This window comes from Nicotiana tomentosiformis, chromosome 1, assembly GCF_000390325.3.
Source record: "Nicotiana tomentosiformis chromosome 1, ASM39032v3, whole genome shotgun sequence".
Classification (NCBI taxonomy): domain Eukaryota; kingdom Viridiplantae; phylum Streptophyta; class Magnoliopsida; order Solanales; family Solanaceae; genus Nicotiana; species Nicotiana tomentosiformis.
This window is the reverse complement of record NC_090812.1, coordinates 156,259,680-156,274,207: the sequence shown is the minus strand read 5'-3', so window position 1 is coordinate 156,274,207 and position 14,528 is coordinate 156,259,680. Positions and strand designations below refer to the sequence as shown.

At 38.8% G+C, this 14,528-nt stretch overlaps 1 long non-coding RNA gene across 1 annotated transcript; it reads left to right on the top strand.

Annotated features, from left to right (window-relative positions):
- Nucleotides 1–2,696: 2,696 nt before the first annotated feature.
- Nucleotides 2,697–12,588, top strand: LOC138904141 (uncharacterized). Its single transcript, XR_011413371.1, has 2 exons — nt 2,697–3,640; nt 12,295–12,588. It is a non-coding gene; the product is annotated as an uncharacterized lncRNA (long non-coding RNA).
- Nucleotides 12,589–14,528: the final 1,940 nt, after the last annotated feature.

The window sequence follows — 14,528 nt, the reverse complement described above, 5'->3', positions numbered from 1 at the left end:
ATGTACCTCCGAAATGAGGGTGTATTTATTATAAGATTAATTCGAGAGGATGAACAATTTCTTTTAATAATTAATTAATTTAAGCAGAAAATTAAGTATATGAGATTTCCATATTTTACTATCTTTCCCTAACAATTCATAATATATTTCAAATAATTTTAATTAAATAAAGATTATAATTTACACACGTAATTCATGGTTAGAGTCCTAAACTACCGAACTTTAGCATAAATACTAGCTACATACGGACTCTCGTCATCTCGTGCGTACGTAGCCCCCACAGTTAGCAACAATTATTAATTTAATCACCTATTGGGTAAATTCCCCCTAACAAGGTTAGGAAAGAGACTTACCTTGTCTCAAAGCCCACTTCCCAATCACAATGTCGCGTAAAATCTCAATTTAGTGTCGAAAAATCCGAAACTATCCAAAAGTTATTTAAAATAATTAATACATGCTCAATAATTCGAAATTAGACTATTAAATTAATTACCCAACCCAAAATGGTAAAATTCACAAAATGCACTCAAATATACAATTTTCATCCAATTCCATAACCTTTTTCGTGGTTAAAATCTCATTTTTATAAAAATCTAGGTTTTTCCTCTAACCCTTGATTTCCATAATTTATAGGTTATAATCTACTAATAATCTATATATTTAACTTAAAGTATGTAGAATTAACTTACCTTCAAGTTGCTAGTTAAAATCCCCTCTCAAAAAGCTCTAAACTTTCCCAAGAATGGAAGAAACATGGTTAAAAATGGTGAAATTCCGTTTTTAATACATTCTGCCCAGCATTGTTGACCCCTTCTTCGCAAACCCGGTCAGTGCCTTGCGTTCACGAAGGCAAAATTCACTGCCTTAAAAGTTTCCCTTTGCAAACGCGACAGGGATCTCGCGAACGCGAAGGCTTACTGGTCTGCCCTTCGCGAACGCGTGAGCTCCCTCGCGAATGCATAGGGTGATTTCACACAGTCCTCATTCGCGAACGCATAGGACAAAAATCTCAGGCTTCGCGAACGCATCACTCTCCACGCGAACGCGAAGGGATATTGCATTTGCGAAGAAGGAAACCAGAACTGAAAATTCTGTGTTTTCCAACTTAGCTTCGGGTGGTTTAAACCTCACCCGAGCCCCCCAGGACCCCGTCCAAATGTGCCAACAAGTCTTTAAACATAACACGGACTTGCTCGAACTCTCAAAACACGTAAATCAACAATGAAACTAAGAATTGAAACCCAAAACTGAATTGGATCAAAATATGAACTTCAAGTTTCTAAATTTCTCCGAACGCGCCGAATCATACTTATACTACCCGGAATGACACCAAATTTTGCGTACAAGTCATAAATCACCATACGGGACTATTCCCAGGCTCGGAATTCCAAACGAACTTCAATTACTCCAAAACCTACTCCAAATAAAATTTAAAGAACCTTAAACCTTTAAATAGTTGATTTTTCACTATTAAGCGCTGAAATGCTCCCGGGTTGTCCAAAACCCGATTCGAACATACGCCCAAGTCCAAAATCATCATACACACCTATTGGAACCGTCAAATCCCGATTTTGGGTTTGTTTTCTCAAAATGTTGACCGAAGTCAAACTTGGCCTTTTAAAGCTAGATCAAAGAACTAAGTGTTCCGATTTCAACCCGAACACTTCCAAATTTCGAACCAGCCATACCCGCAAGTCATAAATTATTAAAAGCACATTCGGGATATTTTATTTAGGGAAAAGGGGTTCTAAAAGTCAAAATAACTGGTTGGGTCATTACATGTGGTGTACTCATACTACACTTCTACATATTTTTGTGCAGAGCCAGGTACTGGAGATATTGGACTCGAACAAAGTTAGTGTGTTGATCGGAAGGATTCAAGGTAGAGTTGTTTGGTCGTCGCAGTCCCTTGGAGTCTTTCCATTTTATCATGCTGTTAATTATTATTCGAACAGTATTGTATATTCGATTTCCTTGAGATCATTTTATGTATTCAGTTAGAGTTTGTGACTCACTATTACCAGTCTTGGGAGTTTGTTTGAATATTGTCGTTGTTGGTTTCGACACTTGATTTCGATTGTGTATGTTAAAAATGGCTTGAATCGTTGTTATGATCGAAGTACTTAGTCTTAGAGACTAAGTGCCATCATGACGCCTGTGGTGGGATTTTGGATCGTGACAGCAAGACAATAATCTTAACTCAAAAATTTATTGTAATACATTTTAAGTAGAACATAGATCCAAAGTGGTTAAAAGAGCCAAAAATATATAATTGCTCACCATCATGAACTTAACTACTATTAAACAGAATACCAATTCTAGAAAATTAGTAATTTTTCACGGGAAAATAAATAATCTTCAAGAACACAAATACAAATTGAAATTCTTAAATCAATAAAAGATAATTAAAAGTAAATGAAAAAATTACAGGGAGTTCTTATGTATACTTAACAATAGTTGTGGCCTTGCTGAAAAAATTGTGATTGCCGCGATGCTAGAAAAAATAAAATTCATAAGATATTAATTTCATTTTTTAAAACTAAATATATCTTTATAATTGCATTGCATAGACAAGAGAGTATTGATCTCCATAAAGACAGAAACTGAAAGAGAGAAGTCTTATTAGTTATTGTAACGATCCGATCAGCCGTTTTGAATATTATAGCCTCATTTACCCATTTATTGCTTATCCCGTGTTCAATTATATGATGTGACTTTTCGGGGAAATAGATAGAGATAACACATGAAAAAGAGAGAGTACGGGCGTGGGGAGCACACAAAGGAAAATCTGGCATTGTTTTCTTCTTGGCTAATACTCCTCTGTTTCCTCCCCTTTTCTTTACACCAAAATCAGCAAATCAACTCCATTTTCCACCATTGTTATGACACCACCAAGCTCCACAAAAGAAATTCCATAAAAACCAACCAAATACTCCACCCAAAATTACTCCAAAAATTCCATATCCAACATGGAAATAAGCTGAAAACACCATTTTCGTCACTAAAACCAACCTCAAAAACAGCCCCCTTTCCTCCTCCATAAATTACAATAAAACCCAGTTGAAACTAACACCCAAAACACCAGCAAAATAACACTCCAAACCCAGCAAAATCAGTCCCATAATCCAACTGAAAACACCTTGAAATAAAAGCCCCAAAAACGAGCTGGAAATTCACCCCCAAATAAGCCCTCTTCTCAGTCCAAAAACAACTCCGAAACAGCCCCCGAATAGCCTCCTAAGACACAGAAAAACAACCCCCCAATTCCAGCTCTAATATAATCCAAAACACCACCCAAAAAGGCCCCAAAATTTAGCTCCAAATCGATCCAAAACGTTGTCGTTGGAGAGGCTCACGGTCCACGATTGTTTTGTTCATCGTTTCTTTTCAAAAGAAATGAAGTCAGACTTGTATATTGAAGTTGGATTTTCAGATCTGAATTTGTCAATTTGCTGGCACCATATTTTTATTATTCAAGAAAGATTTATTTGCTAAATGTTTCGAGATTGTTACTGACGTAGTTCTTCTCCTTCACCTAATAATCTTGATCGTCAATGTATTCTGCTTATCACATACGAGGCTTTCGAAGGCCAATTCGCGAGGCAAAGATATAGCGGAGTAAAGAATTATCTGGTTTGAGGTAAGTGACTTGTCTAAATTTGTGTGGGGGAAAGTTTCCTTAGGATTTGTATTGATATGGTAATTTTGATGTGTTGAAAGTCTTGTACACGAGGTGACGAGTATGTACACGGGCTAAATGTGGAAGATTTTGTCTTTAAATTGTGTGGATCACTATTGCATATTAATTAAATTATTTTATTCTGTTATATTCATCATCATTAATATATTTTCGTATTTTAACTTTGCCTTACATTTTTCCTGTTAATTGCTTTATCTGTTTAGTTGAAACTTTGTTTCGTTTATTCTGTGCTCAATATTTGAAAGTTTAATTTCTTAATTGATTTATTATTAAAATAAAGTATTTGACATTTTTAAATTTGGTATTGAGGCAACGTGCTAAAAAATGTGAAATATTATTTTTGCTGAGTAATTCATTCCCGAATATTTTGTAAGATTTTTACACTCATTGTGATTGAGCCGTGAGCTACTTATTGTGAAAATAATGTTGTTGTTGATTTATTTTGGCAAGTTGAAATATTTGGACACTTGAGATGCAAATTGTGATATTGATACGCATGACTAGTAGGAGAATTACTAGAAGTCATGCGGTGTGATAAAGGTGAATAAAACACGAAATGCTATATCGGGAAAAATATTTTCTTTAAAATTAAATGTGAAGGCTCCGGCGGTGATATAAGAAAATGAGATATTGTGAATTTATTTATGATTTGGTACTATGAGGCGGTCGCTCGGGAGTGCCCTTGTTGATATTTCTTTATGGCTGCAATTGCCTTTGGTTATTTTTTGTCTTTTCCTTCAAGTTGTAAATTTTTGTTTCCCTTCCGCGAGGTGTTAATTGCCCTTATTTTGTGTGATTAAATTGTGACATACTACTTACTTGATTTATCTCCATTGTCATTATTGTTATTATATTGTTAAACTTTTCTCCTTGTATTTTATTATTCCAGTAGAGCCTGACCTGACCTTGTCACTACTCTACCGAGATTAGGCTTCACACTTACTGAGTACCGTTGTGGTGTGCTCATATTACGCTTTTGCACATTTTTTATTCATATCAGGCACTTCCCACCAAACCAGGTGTTAGTGAGCTAGTCCATACGCAGAGACTTCATTGTATATCTGCCAACGTCCGCATCTCTCGGAGTCCCCTTCTATCCTTATTATGTTATCTTCCTTATTCTCTTTAGACTCTCATGTATCGAGACACTTAGTATTTCACTTAGAAACTTGTGACTTATTTCTACCGGGTTTTGAGAGTTGTATTTGTTTAATTTTTAATTCTTATTTATTCAACTGTTAAGGATTAAATTTTAGTATATTTAGTAATTCCATAAATTATTAGGCTTACTAATCTTAAAGACTAGGTGCCATCACGACATCCTATAGAGGGAATTTGGGGTCGTGACAAGTTGGTATCAGAGCTCTAGGTTCATAGGTGTTATCAGTCACAAGCAGGTTTAGTAGAGTCTCGTGGATCGGTACAGAGATGTCTGTACTTATCTTTGAGAGGCTATTGAACTGTTAGGAAAATATTCACTTCTTTGATTCCTTATCGTGCACAGTTGTTAACTTCAAAATTCTAAACTCTTGTCTTTCTATTCTCTCACAGATGGTGAGGACACGCATAACTGGATTCGATGATTAGACACCCATGCCCCCTGTTGGAGCCGCAAGAGGCCGGGGCTGAGGTAGAGGCCAAGCCAGAGGCCGAGGAAGACAACGCAGTGCAGCCAGAGTACTTGCACGAGCTGTTGTAGCAGAGCCACCAATAGCTCCAGTTGGCGAGCAGGCATCTGAGACGCCTGTTACTACCCCTACACTTCAGGAGACTCTTGCCAAGTGTTTGAGCATGTTTGGCACTCTAGCTCAGATAGGGTTGATTCTACTTGCTCCTGCCACATATCAGGTCGGGGAGGAGCACAAACTCCCACCGCCCGCACCCTAGAGCCATGGGCCCAGGTTGACCATGCCCTAGATGTTATACCAGTGTAACAATTGTCCCAGTTCGGCCCGAGGTTAGGGAAGTAGTTTCGTAGGGGAATTAACTCAGGCTCGAAAGTTACAAAAAGTATAACCCTCCAACTTTCAGCGATTTGGCTTCAGAGGATGCTCAGGGATTTCTTGATGAATGTCACCGTATCCTACACACTATGGGTATTGTGGATTCCAGCCGGGTTTCTGTCATGGCATTCCAGCTTAGAGGAGCGGCCTACCAGTGGTGGCAAGCATATGAGTTGGATAGTCCAGCTGAGTCAGCTTCACTCACTTGGACTTAATATTTAGATATGTTCTTGAGGGAGTATGTTCCTCAGAGTCTTAGAGACGCATAGAGCGTAGATTTCGAGCAGTTGCGCCAGCGTTCTATGACCATGTCAGAGTATGCGGTCCGATTCAATGATTTGGATAGGCATGCACCGGCCTTAGTGCTATTATTCGAAAGCAGGTTCGCCGATTTATTGAGGGGCTCCACCCTAGTATCAGATTCAGTATGGCCCGAGATCTGGAGATAGACATTGTATACCAACATGTGGTGTCAATTGCTAGGAGATTGGAGGGTATGCGGATCCGAGAGAGAGTAGAGAGGGAAACTAAGAGACCCCGAGATTCTGGCATATATAACAATTCTCGTTCCCTAGCTGCAGTCCGTCATGGTAGAGGCTCTGTGAGCCATGCTATTCATTCAACACTTCCAGCTTCCAGCGGTATTCCAGCTACTCCCAGACCCCAGGTTCCATATTATACACCACCAGTGTCTACTGTACCTAATGTACGGGGTGCTTTCAGTGGGCAGTCCACTCGATCAGGCCCAAGCCAGTCCCAGCAGCCACGTCCTCCGAGGGCTTGTTTTGAGTGTGGTGACTCTCGTCATATAATAAGGGATTGCCCTAGATTTAGAAGGGGTGCACGTCCACAAATTTCTCATGCCACACCCATTCCACAGGGCCCTCAGGCTTCTTAGGCCATGATTACTGCACCAGTTACTACTCCACCTGCACAGCCAGCTAGATGTGGGGGTCGGACAAGTAAAGGTCGCCTTAGAAGGGGAGGCCAGGCCATATATTATGCCCTTCCTGCTAGGACGGAGGCAGTTGCATCTAATTCTGCTATCACGTGTATTATTACGGTCTGACATATAGATGCATCAGTCTTATTTGATCAAGGCTCTACTTATTCTTATGTGTCATTTTATTTTGCCCCGTATTTGGGCGTACCACCTGACTCTTTAAGTTCTTCTATATATGTATCTACACCCGTGAGTGATTCTATTATTGTTGACCACGTGTATCGGTCGTGTTTAATTGTTATAAGTGGTTTTGAGACCACAGCTGATTTATTATTTCTTAGTATGGTGGATTTCGATATTATTTTAGTCATGGACTGGTTGTCGCCCTATCACGCTACCCTTGATTGTTACGCCAAGACGATGACGTTGGTTATGCCAGGTCTACCGCAATTAGAGTGGAGAGGTACCTTAGATTATGTTCCCAGGAAGGTTATTTCATTTCTTAAGGCTCAACAAATGGTTGAGAGAAGGGCTGTGATGCGTCTATGGCCTATGTGAGAGATGTTAGTGTTGATACTCCTACCGTGGAGTGCGTTCCTATAGTAGGCGATTTTCCTGATGTATTTCCAGCGGATCTTACGGGTATGCCACCCGACAGAGATATTGACTTTGGCATTGATTTGTTATCGGGCACTCAGCCCATTTCTATTCCACCATATCGTATGACCCCAGTAGAGTTGAAAGAATTAAAAGAGCAGTTACAGGAACTGCTTGCTAAAGGGTTCATTCGGCCCATTATATCACCTTGGGTGCTCCTGTCTTATTTATGAAAAAGAAGGATGGTTTTATGCGGATGTGTTTGATTACCGCCAGTTGAACAAGGTTACAGTGAAGAATAGGTATCCATTGCCTCGTATTGATGACCTATTTGATCAGCTTTAGGGTTCCAGGGTGTTCTGTAATATTGACTTGCATTCAGGCTATCACTAGTTGAAGATTCGGAAGCCAGATATCCCGAAGACTGCTTTTAGGACTCGGTATGGCCATTATGAGTTCCTTGTAATGTCATTTGGGCTGACCACTGCCCCAGCTTCCTTTATGCATTTGATGAACAGTGTATTTCAGCCCTATCTTGACTCCTTCATCATCGTATTTATTGATGACATTCTGGTGTATTCCCAGAGTGGGGAGGATCATGAGCAGCACCTAAGGACTGTGCTTCAGACTTTGAGAGAAAAGAAGTTATATGCAAAATTTTCAAATTGTGAATTCTAGCTTGATTCGGTGGGATTTTTGAGTTATATAGTTTCGTGCGCGAGGATCAAGGTAGATCCGAAGAAGATTGAGACAGTGCAGAGTTGGTCCAGATCGTCATCAGCTACTGAGATCTAGAGTTTTCTTGGCTTGGCGGGGTATTATCGCCGATTTGTAGAGGGTTTCTCTTCTATTGCCGCACCTATGGCCAAATTGATCCAGAAGGGTGCTCCATTCCGGTGGACCAAGGAATGTGAGGAGAACTTTCAAAAGCTCAAGACAACTTTGACTACAGCCCTAGTAATGGTATTACCTATAGGTTCAAGGTCTTATACTGTGTATTGTGATGCGTCACGTATTGGTCTCGGTGCAGTGTTGATGACGGTAGGGCGATTGCCTATGTCTCCATACAGTTAAAGTACATGATAATAATTATCCGGTCCACGACTTTGAGTTAGTAACTATTGTTCATGCCTTGAATATTTGGCGGCATTATTTGTACGGTGTCCATTGCGATGTCTACACCGGTCACCAGAGTCTAAAACATCTGTTTGGCAGAAGAATCTTAACTTGCGGCAACAGAGGTGGTTGGAGTTTCTTAAGGATTATGATATCACCATTCTCTATCATCCCGGGAAGGCCAATGTAGTGGCCGATGCCTTGAGTCGTAAGGCGGAGAGCTTGGGAAACTTAGCATATCTACCAGTAGCAGAGAGGACTTTAACAATTGATGTTCAGGCCTTGGCCAACCAGTTTGTTAGATTGCAGATTTTTGAGCCGAGCCGAGTTTTGGCTTGTGTGGTTTTTCAGTCTTCTCTTTATGATCGTATCAGAGAGCGTCAGTATGATGACCCCCATCTTCTTGTCCTTAAGGATAGAGTTCAGCACGGTGATTCTAATGAAGTCACTATTGGAGATGACAGTGTATTACAGATGCAGGGCTGGCTATGTGTACCCATGTAGATGGTTTGCGTAAGTTGATTCTCCAGGAGGCTCACAGTTTGCGGTACTCCATTCATCCGGGTGCTGCAAAGATGTATCAAGACTTGATACAACACTATTGGTGGAGATAGATGAAGAAAGACAAAGTGGAGTATGTAGCTTGGTGCCTAAATTGTCAGCAGGTGAAGTATGAGCATCAACGACCGGGTGGATTGCTTCAGAAGTTAGAGATTCCAAAATGGAAATGGGAGCGGATCACTATGGAGTTGTTGGGATCCCACGGACACATAGGAGGTTCGATGCGCTTTGTGGATAGATTGACCAAGTCAGTCCATTTCGTTCTTGTGGTTACTGCTTACTCTTCAGAGCAGTTGGCTCAAGTTTACATCCGTAAGATTGTCAGGTTTCATGGCGTACCGGTATCTATCATCTCTGATCGGGGTACACAGTTTACATCATGGTTCTGGAGAGTCGTACAACGAGAGTTGGGTACTCGTGTGGAGTTGAGTACAACATTTCACCCTCAGATGGACGGACAGTCCGAGTGCACTATTCAGATACTAGAGGATATGCTTCGTGCTTGTGTTATAGATTTTGGGCGTTCTTAGGATCAGTTCTTGCCACTTGCGGAGTTTGCTTACAACAATAGTTATCTGTCGAGCATTTAGATGGCGCTGTATAAGGCCTTATATGGTAGGCGGGTGCCGGTCTCCGGTGGGTTGGTTTGAGCCGGGATAGGCTAGGCTATTGGGTACATACTTGGTACAGGATGCTTTTGAAAAAGTTAAATTGATTCAGGATCGACTTTGTACAACCCAATCTAGAAAGAAGAGTTACGCGTATTGGAAGGTTCGTGATGTTGCATTCATGGTTGGTGAGTGGGTCTTGCTCCGAGTTTCGCCTATAAAATATATTATGAGGTTTGGGAAGAAGGGCAAGTTAAGTCCTAGGTATATTGGGCCTTTTGAAATACTTAAGAAGATTGGAGAGGTGGCATATGAACTTGCATTACCGCCTAGTCTAATGGGTGTTCATCTAGTGTTTCATATATCCATGCTCCGGAAGTATGTCGGAGATCTGTCTCATGTTTTGGATTTCAGTACAGTGCAATTGGATGGATATTTGACTTATGACGTGGAGCCGATAGCTATTTTGGACATGTAGGTTCAAAAGTTGAGATCAAAGAACATAACTTCAGTGAAATGCAATGGAGAGGCCAGCCAGTCGGAGAAGCTACCTAGGAGACTGAACGGGAGATGCGGAGCAAATATCTACACCTATTTGAGACTCCAGGTATAATTCTAAACCCGTTCGAGGATGAATGTTTGTTTAACATGGGAGAATATAACGATACGACCGATCGTTTTGAGTATTACAACCTCGTTTCCTCATTTATTGCTTATCCTGTGTTTAATTATAATGATATGACTTGTCGGGGAGATAGATAGAGATAACACATGAAAAAGAGAGAGAACAGGCGTGGGGAGCACACAAAGGAAAATCTTGCATTGTTTTCTTCTTGGCTAATACTCCTCTGTTTCCTCCCCTTTTCTTTACACCAAAATCAGCAAATCAACTCCATTTTCCAGCATTGTGCTCCACAAAAGAAATTCCATAAAAACCAACCAAAAACTCCAGCCCAAAATTACTCCAAAAATTCAATATCCAACATGGAAATAAGCTGAAAACACCATTTTCGTCACTAAAACCAACCTCAAAAACAGCCCCCTTTCCTCCTCCATAAATTACAATGAAACCCAGCTGAAACTAACACCAAACACCAGCAAAATAACACTCCAAACCTAGCAAAATCAGTCCCATAATCCACCTGAAAACACCTTGAAACAAAAGCCCCAAAAACGAGATGGAAATTCACCCCCAAATAAGCCCTCTTCTCACTCCAAAAACGACTCTGAAACAGCCCCGAACAGCCTCCTAAAACGCAGCAAACAATCCCCCCCCCCCCAATCCAGCTCTAATACAATCCAAAACACCACCAAAAACGCCCCAAAATTTAGCTCCAAATCGACCCAAAACGCTGTCGTTGGAGAGGCTCACGGTCCACAATTTTTTTGTTCATCGTTGGTTTTCAAAAGAAATGAAGTCAGACTTGTATATTGAAGTTGGATTTTCAGATCTGAATTTGTCAATTTTCCTGCCCCATATTCTTATTATTCAACAAAGATTTCTTTGCTAAAGGTTTCGAGATTGTTACTGACATCATTCTTCTCATTCACCTTATTATCTTCATCGTCAAAGTATTCTGCTTATCTGATGAGAGGCTTTCGGAGGCTAATTCGCGAGGCAAAGGCATAGCAGAGTAAAGAATTACCCGGTTCGAGATAAGTTACTTGTCTAACCTTGTATGGGAACATTCTCCTTAGGATTTGTATTGATATGATAATTTTAATGTGTTGAAAGTCGTATACACGAGGTGACGAGTGTGTACATGGGCTAAATGTGGAAGATTTTATCTTCAAATTGTGTGGATCACTGTTGCATATTAATTAAATTATTTTATTCTGTTATATTCGTCATCATTAATAAATTTTCCTGACATTTTTCCTGTTAATTGTTTTATTTGTTTAGTTAAAACTTTGTTTCGTTTATTCTGTGCTCAATATTTGAAAGTTGAATTTTTTAATTGATTTATTATTAAAATAAAGTATTTGATATTTTTAAATTTGGTATTGAGGCAACGTGCTAAAAATTGTGAAATATTATATTTACTGAGTTAATCATTCCCGAATATTTTGTGAAATTTTCATACTCATTGTGATTGAGCCGTGAGCTCCTTATTATGGAAATAATGTTGTTGATTTATTTTGGCAAATTGAAATATTTGGGCACTTGAGGTGCAAATTGTGATATATTATGATATTGATACGCATGCGTGGTATAAGGTCTGAGAGTTGAAACGCATGCGGTGAGATAAGGGTGGTTTGATATGCGTGGATAGTAGGGGAACTACTACAAGTCCTTCGGTGTGATAAGGGTGGCTAAAACGCGGGATAATATCTCGGAAAAAAATATTTTCTTTAAAATTAAATATGAAGGCTCCCGAGGTGATATAAGAAAATGAGATATTGTGAATTTATTTATGATTTGGGACTACGAGACGGTAACTCGGGAGTGCCCTTGTTGATATTTCTTTATGGCTGTAATTGCCTTTGGTTATTTTTGGTACTTTCCTTAAAGTTGTAAATTTATGTTTCCCTTCCGCGAGGTGTTAATTGCCCTTATTTTGTGTGGTTAAATTGTGACATACTACTTACTTGATTAATCCCCATTGTCATTATTGTTATTATATTGTTAAACCTTTCTCCATGTCTCTTATTATTCCAGTAGGGCCTGACCTGACCTCGTCACTACTCTACCGAGGTTAGGCTTGTCACTTATTGGGTACCGTTGTGGTGTACTCATACTACACTTCTGCATATTATTTTGTGCAGATCCAGGTACTTCCTACCAGACCAGGTATTAGTGAGCTAGTCCGTACGCGGAGACTTTAAGGTATATCTGTCAGCGTCCGCAGATCTCGGAGTCCCCTTCTATCCTTATTATATTGTCATCTTATTCTCTTTAGACTCTCATGTATCAAGACACTTAGTATTTCTCTTAGAAGCTTGTGACTTATTTCTACCGGGGTTTGGGAGTAATATTTGTTTAATTTTTAGTTCTTATTTATTCAACTGTTAAGGATTAAATTTCAGATTTATATTTACTGATTCCGCAAATTATTATGCTTACCTAGTCTTAAAAACTAGGTTCCATCACGGCATCATATGGAAGGAATTTGGGAATGTGACAGTTATCCTTTCAGCAAAACAAATTTTTGTGAATCTATGCTTTTGATGTCCATTTCTGAAGAAAAAATTCAACATGCTCTTTTTTTTCTTTCTTTCTTTTCTTCTTTTTGTTCTTCCTCCCGTTGTTTTAGAAATATAATTCAAATTTTTTACCCGAAAATAAAAGGGTTTATCGGGAATAAAGGATTCATTAGTTTGGTACTTTGATGAGCAAGTATGAGCTAGTCCACCAATGATAAGGGCACATTACCCTTATAACTTATTGTCCCTAAAAACTAACAGAATTTATATATTTTGATCAACCCTTTTAGTTTATGATCAGAAATTTTATTTAACTTCTATTTCTATAACAACGAGATAAAGAATAAAAAGAAAGAAAAGAAAAACAAGTAGAGTCTTTTTTGCCCGAAATACATGTCAAGAGCAAAAATACAAGGTAAAATTGTTCTTAATACCTGCCAAGGACCTAAAAGTTATAGGTTCATTTTGCAGGAGCTTTATATGGTAAGGGACCAGTACAATTACAAGGAAAGCATTGGTATTTTGGAAGTAATGGTGGTAAAATGAATTTTAAAAAATATTTATCCATCCATATTATCCACTACAAATAATGATTGGATAATGAACGTTTTAAAAATTGGTTAAATATAGATAAGATTCATATTATCCATTTAAAAATAGATAACCAATGAGTTTAACTTTTATATTTGCAAAGACTCAAATTAGGGGTTCTTCAAATTTGAGAGACCAGGAATTTTTCCAAAGATGATCATATTCAAGAAGCCATGGATAATATGGAAATCCATATTATTTGCCGGTTAACCCCTTTGATCCGTATTAAATATGGGACGGGTCGGATAATTTATCTATGTTTCTATTACCCATTTTGACCCGCTCGTATTCAATCCGGCCCGCTCGTTTGTCACTCCTACTTGGAAGTTTTTAGTATACATGAATGCTGCTAGACTTCATGTATATCTTGTTAATGCACGAGCACCCCCAGGAGTTGGGACTTTGATGCACACCCTGATGTGTTGTGTTAGTCCATAGTATGTATGCTTTTCTCCTTTAAAAAGCAAGTTGTGTCAATGTTGACTGCGGTTATGTAATTCTTTTTGCTTGGTGATTAATAGAAATATGTTAGTTACCAAAAATAATAGAAATTTACAGAATATTTCGCTTTGCTCAAAATATAACTATTAAGTCTACTTTCTTTTAGTTTCTTTCTTTCTGAAGATCCATACTCTCTGTCATGATCCGAAATTCCCAGCTTCGGGATCGTGATGGTGCCTAACATTTCATTTGCTAGACAAGCCAACATTAGAATAAATTTTAGCCATTTTTAATCGTTCAGACGAAATGATAATAAATGAACCAAATATCTGAAATAAATATGAAATAGAAATTTTCTACGATCCCAAAACTGGTAGTACAAATCACAAGCCCTACAGAGTTTACTAGAAAAATCTCTAAATACAACTGTTCCAGAATAGAATCAACAGTGCAAGAAAAATATCAAAAGGTAACTCTGGGACTACGAACGCGAAAGCAGGTATACCTTAAGTCTCCACAACAATGTCCAATCAATTAGCCAGATTATCAACAACACTAAGGTACTTGGGTTTGCACAAAAATGTGCAGAAGAGTAGTACGGGTACACCACATCGGTACCTAGTAAGTATCAAGCCAAACCTCGGTAGAGTAGTGACAAAGTCAGGTCAAGACACCTAGTGGACATATAAACCTGTATAAAATACTACATAAAGACAACAAGGAAGGAATATCAATGTAAGTCCATTAGCCGAAGAATTTCCAATTCAAATCAACGATGAGAACACAGAAAAACAACGAGAAAACAATCAAGTAACTACGCAACA